Raw genomic sequence first — 6008 nt, 5'->3', positions numbered from 1 at the left:
CACATTGAGTAGTGACTGTAAGTTTATCTCATCATCTAAAATGATTACACTTTATTTCGAATTAATTGGAATTTAATGACTTCTAAAGTGGTAAAGAAAATGAATTTCAACATGACTATAGAAGCGGTGAAAAGAAAAAGACAAATTTCAATATGACTTTAGAGCATTTACATTGGTAGTTTTTTGTGGGTTTTGGGGTGAGGTGTAGGAGAGAGAGTATATTAGAGAGAAGGTTAAGTATGTTACAATGTTGAAGGATTTTTTAGGGCTTGTAGGAGAATTAATAATAAAAATGAGCTTTGCTTGTGACGTCGCATTTGGAAACCCTCAGAAGTCGTAAGTTGCACACAAATTGTAACAAAAAAAAAAAAAATTAATCATTGTGGTTGGCTTTTAGAGGTGATGGAAAGTGGATTTCAACATGAATGACAAAGCGCTATGAGAAAAAAAAAAGTTATAATAATAATAAATAAATAAAAACTGCATGGGAAAAAAATGAACCACATGAACGCATGAGGAAAAAAAGTGAACTCTCAACTCAATGCTAATAAAATTATGAAATCAGCGCTATGAGTAAAACCGATGAACTCTTAACTCAATGCTAATAAAACACGAAGTCGTCGCCTGAGAGATTCGAACTCTCGCGGGGAAACCCCATGTACTTAGCAGGCACACGCCTTAACCACTCGGCCAAAGCGACTGTTATGTGGGATTTATGTCATAATATATTAAATACAGTTAATCAAAAACGAAGATGTTAGGTGAAGTAGAAACAAACTGCATTGGAGAATGTTAACAATAGAAATTAATTAAAGCTGATTTTGATGGCCTAATAGACATAGTCCTACAATTCCCAACTACAGTCTTTCTGGGAAGCACAATCATTGTCTTCAACTACCTTCCCTAATCCATTCCCTCATTCCACTTACTACATCTATCATTCCAATATCCATACAAGGGAAACGCACTTTTGTCTTTTGTATCCCATGAAATTTGATTCCTACTTCATAACTCTTATTCAGCTAATACTACTTTCATTTGTTCATCTTTACTGTTACGACCTATTTTTTTTATCACACCATAAGGTGTCATTAATAAACTCTAACTATAGGAGACACATTTAAGTATGTACTATACTCAAATTAATCTCCGTTCGCACCAGGATGCTTCAATTAAAGGGCGAAGTACAGATCATATTAATTTTTCATCTTTACTACTATTTTAACTTATTATTGTTAATATTAACAATTTAGCCAAATAATCTTTTTTTCCAAAACTTTTGAATCCATTATATTCACTTAAAATGCATGCATGTGTAAAATATTCTGACTTGTAAAAGGATGAAATTCAATAAAGTATCTAAATGATAAGAATTTTTTCGTATGCTTTCAACTAAGGGGACGTTTGGTTCAAAAGTTTGAACCATACTATCGGATTCAAATTCAATTACTTTGTTTGTTTTACTATTGTTTTTTTGTCTTGGAATGTGATTTGAATCATGAAGAAATGAAAAAGTCAATTCCCTTATAAAATTCCACTTTTGTTTCTTTGAATGAAAAATGAGAAAAGGTCTCATTTTTCAAGTCACCCACACATATTAATTCTTATTTTGATTTCATCTACTACCAAATAATGAGTTTATTTTTGCTAAAACTCATTTTAATTATTGAGTATTTGATTTCGATTCAGATATTCCAACCAAACACCACCTAAATTTGACTATTTAAAAATGTTAAAGAAACTAAATCTACATATATATATATACAATATTAATAAGAGCCAATAATGTTAGGGTTGTAACGGGAAGAAAAAACAAATGTTGATGTAATTATTTACTTAAACGAATGGTTCATATTATTTTGATTTTAATAATCTTTTATGATTTTCCTTCTTCACCCTCTATTATATTATTCTCTTCCCTTAAATAACTCACATTCCGTTAACTTTTAACTTTAGTAACGGAATATTCCGTTAACTTTTAACTTACCTATTAATTTCTATAAGAAAGGTCTTAGGTTCGAATCTCATCCTAATCATAGTTGGTATAATTGTTAAACATATACTAAGAATATGTTAGAGTATACTATTGAAAATTAAGTACACATTCTATTACTCTTATAGTCTTATTAAATTAAATAAATTATGCATTTCTTTTATTTAGATGTTTACAATGTCTTTATTAAAAAAAATATTCATTATCAATTTTTTTTAAAAGAGATATAATTTAATTAGTTATATTGTCTTTATATTCTACAACAAAAATTATTCATTATCAAAAAAATTAAAAAAAGAGATATAATTTCATTAGTTATATAGTCTTTATTTTCTACAATGCAAAAATTAAATTCATTACTTTCAAATTAATTAATTAATTATATTCACTACATTATTCATTGTTTTTGTTTTACACTATCTTGTAATTAAATATTTTGTATCAATGTTATAATACAAAATAATGTTATATATTTATTTACCAAGTATCACTACTAAAAAACATGGCTATAGTGACGGACAGATTCCGTCGCAATTAGTCACAATTTCGACGCAAAAGAGAAATTGCGACATACTTTGCGACAAAACATGTTCGTCGCATCAGGTCGAATCGCAATTGCTCAGTTGCGACTGTTTGTTGCAATTAATTATTACCACCGACGACCATATTTTTGTCGCAATATATTTTAATTTTGTCGCAATTTGTAATCAAAATCAGTCGCATTAGTTTGTCGCGAGACGTCGCAAATAATACATTTGTTCATCGCAATTAAGCTTCTTAGTTTGTTGTTTGTATTAATTTGTTGTCGCAATTAATTTTACAACCGTTGCAAATACTTGTTCATATTCGTCGTCATTTCCAATTTTTTGTCAAAATGTATGTCGCAATTTTATTAATTTTAAATATCATTCATCAATTCGAATGTCGCACTTGTTATATGTTTGTCGGTGTAGTATGTCACAAATTTTTTAAATATATTTTTGTTTGTCGCAATTATATGTCAATTGTGTCGTAGTTAATATTAAAATATAATATAATATTTGTATATTACATAATAGTGTTCATTGCAATGTTCGTCAAAAATCACATTGTTCTAAGTATAATTTATAATTTTCCTGTTACAAATCTTATGCATACAAAATAAGTATAACCCAATATATAATAGTAAATTCAATCCATCATATATATAATTAGTTTAATACAAATAGACCTCATCACTCAAAAAAAAAAATCACTAATATTATGGAGTGGCTAACTAATATCCTCCTCTAAATTGGAGTTGATTAGCATTCTAAATTATAAACTAAGAGCTGGTAGCTAACATTCTACTAATACAAAACATAAATCCCAATAAACAAGCTAACCCAAAAACATATGTTGGGATTGTTTAGCCTGTCAAAGTTGTAACAAAAAAAAATAGTTGATGTTAGTTTTTTGCACAATGTTGCTCATTACCTACAAAAGAAGATCCAAGTGCAGGTTCCACAATGTTGCTCATTACCTACAGAGGATCAGATTGTATCTCAACAAATTTACCAAAACGACTACATGAGCATTAGCAACATTAAAGTGTGTACAAGTAGCATAAGAAGAAAACCAACAAATCTAAACAGAGTTGTTCCTAACAGTTTTGACCCTTCCAAATGCTTCAAGAACAGTATTCGACTGCAAATTATTTTAAGAACCTCATAAATCCCAGCCACATTTATCCAAACTAGAACATCAAAAGAGGGCAAGCAGCTTCTAAAGGAACAACAACAAATATCATGTCCTTAAATGAAAACAATATATATGAATTCTAAGCTTATTTCTAAAATTTGTTGTTCTACAGTCCGTCCTTTTAACTCCTGATCTGCCACCCAGATATGCATGGTTTCTCATAAGCATATTGCACCTCACATTTTATGCAAATCTTCACAATTTTCATCACATATAAACTGATCATAGAAAGGTGCATTACCTCCCAGGATATCCACCAAGTGTCCTAATTGATCATAGACATATTTAAGGCATCTATAAATTCATTATTCATAAACTTAGGAAAATATATAGTGTAAGCACTTAACAGGTTCTCAAATTCATTATTCATAAACTTCAAGAACATTGGGTAGAAACACAACTAACTAGGAATACAAGCAGAAGAACTAGGAAGACTAAAGATGGACACCAATCAACAGAAGTAAATGATATCAGTGCATATAAACATCAATTGGTAGCACACAAAGAAAATATATATACCCACAGCCAACAAGCAACAAGCAACAAGCAACAAAAATGGAAATAGTCGAATTTCATTACCCATCTAAATGCCAATGCTGATCTAAGCAGCGTGCCAAGACTTCCTGGATCCTGCATCACCATTCCCATGATTATATAAACTGAATATGGAATTCTAGAAAGATCATACTGAAACACAATCTATAGATATATATTGATGCTATCTTATTCTAAGTGCTCCAGGACATATAAAAAGGTTTTCAATTCTAACTACACTGACACAACTAACAGAGTGAACATAATTATTTGGGGACCTTTTCAGTTGGCTTCAGTGACCAAAACTACATATGACAGCCAGCATCAAGACTGCACTAATGGAATTGTGTAACTGTTTCACATGAAAGAAAATTGTCAAGCACTTCCAGTATGAAAATAGAACAATCTGAATACCATTAAGAACTATAATTCGATTCACAGATGGGAACCAGTCAGCAACTACAATCATCTCTAAAGTCATCACCAACACCATGAAAAGTTGAGGGAATCGTGAATAGAGCACAATGAAAATTGGATTTGAGGGAATCCTGTAGTAGTGTATTAGATATAAAAAAAAATCAAGAATCAAGAACATTATGAAAAGTGGAGTTTGATACATAAAGCTACAGCTACCCCCATCTTTAATTCTTTTACCATTGCTCTTTTCTTCTTTTTCTAGTTCAAGCCTCCAAAATGCTTAGCTATTAAATTGATAGACTAGACAAAATAAATTTGTATATATGATCATGAGGAGTTTGTTTTTTATTTCTCAAGAATTTGTATGTAGACCAAAATCAAATTTGTGTCAGACCATCCCATGACTTAGTGGTGAAAACAAGCAAGCAAACCCACAAAAAGTATTAAGTTTCTTTAATGAGAGTAAAGGTATTAGATAATAGTTCAATAAAGAATTTCCTTTGAAAGCATAATAATGGCTGCGAAATTGATTACATATAGATCTGCTATATTCATACAACAATTTAGACAAAGATCTAATATAATCAAAAGTAACTGCAGCAAACTTACCTCACAAAAGTAAATTCCGATTTCATCCACAGGGGCTAGGGAAATCTCACATATTATGTAAGCATGAAATAAACTTGCGCAAAAGCCCTAAGTCCGTAATCTATGAAGAAACACTGCAACAATTTTCAGCTTATGGATTGAAGCATTCCGCTCGAATATACAGCAAAAATATAAAAACCAAAGGAATCAGACAAATACATTCAACTGATTGCACAAAAACAACAACAAATATCGGAGCTTATAGGGCAAGAGCGCTGGAGATGCAGGGAATATCACCACCGTGAACGATTATAAGAACATAGGAGAGAAAAGCACAGACGGAGAAACGCAAACCTCGCCGGAGTACGACATAAACCCCAAAAGCTCCTCTGAAGGCCGGGGTACCGGAGGACCACCCAAAGAGGACGAACACGCCATCTTCAGAGCAGCATAGCGGCATAGCAGCTTGATGTAGAAGAGGGCCCGGTGGCGAGAAAGAGAACGAACAAATATGCGGTTGAGAGAGAAGCAAGGAGAAGAATGCGCCACTTTGAGAGAAAGATAGAAGAAGAAAATTTGGGTATGGCGCCACTTAGTGAAATTTTGGGGCGAAAATTTGGGTATGGCGCCATTTGTTTGTTTGTTTTTTTTTTTTTTGTAAAATATATACATACATACATAATGTACACATAAATGAATATATATATATATATATATATATATATATATATATATATATATATATATATATATATAT

General features: G+C 31.2%; 1 long non-coding RNA gene and 1 other non-coding gene across 3 annotated transcripts; both read right to left on the bottom strand.

The window, feature by feature from the left end:
• Positions 1 to 618: 618 nt before the first annotated feature.
• Positions 619 to 700, bottom strand: TRNAS-GCU. The gene has a single exon. It is a non-coding gene; the product is annotated as a tRNA-Ser (tRNA).
• A 2434-nt stretch (positions 701 to 3134) lies between these two features.
• LOC116019423 lies at positions 3135 to 5908 on the bottom strand. Of its 2 annotated transcripts, none has more exons than XR_004098714.1 (4): positions 5273 to 5908; positions 4525 to 4598; positions 4292 to 4342; positions 3135 to 3494 (listed from the first exon to the last, which is right to left on the bottom strand). It is a non-coding gene; the product is annotated as an uncharacterized LOC116019423 (long non-coding RNA). The 2 variants fall into 2 exon arrangements; XR_004098715.1 differs by having other exon boundaries at positions 3141 to 3658.
• Positions 5909 to 6008: the final 100 nt, after the last annotated feature.

The sequence above is a fragment of the Ipomoea triloba genome, chromosome 5 (genome assembly GCF_003576645.1).
Source record: "Ipomoea triloba cultivar NCNSP0323 chromosome 5, ASM357664v1".
Lineage (NCBI taxonomy): Eukaryota > Viridiplantae > Streptophyta > Magnoliopsida > Solanales > Convolvulaceae > Ipomoea > Ipomoea triloba.
This window is presented reverse-complemented; position numbering and strand designations above follow the sequence as displayed.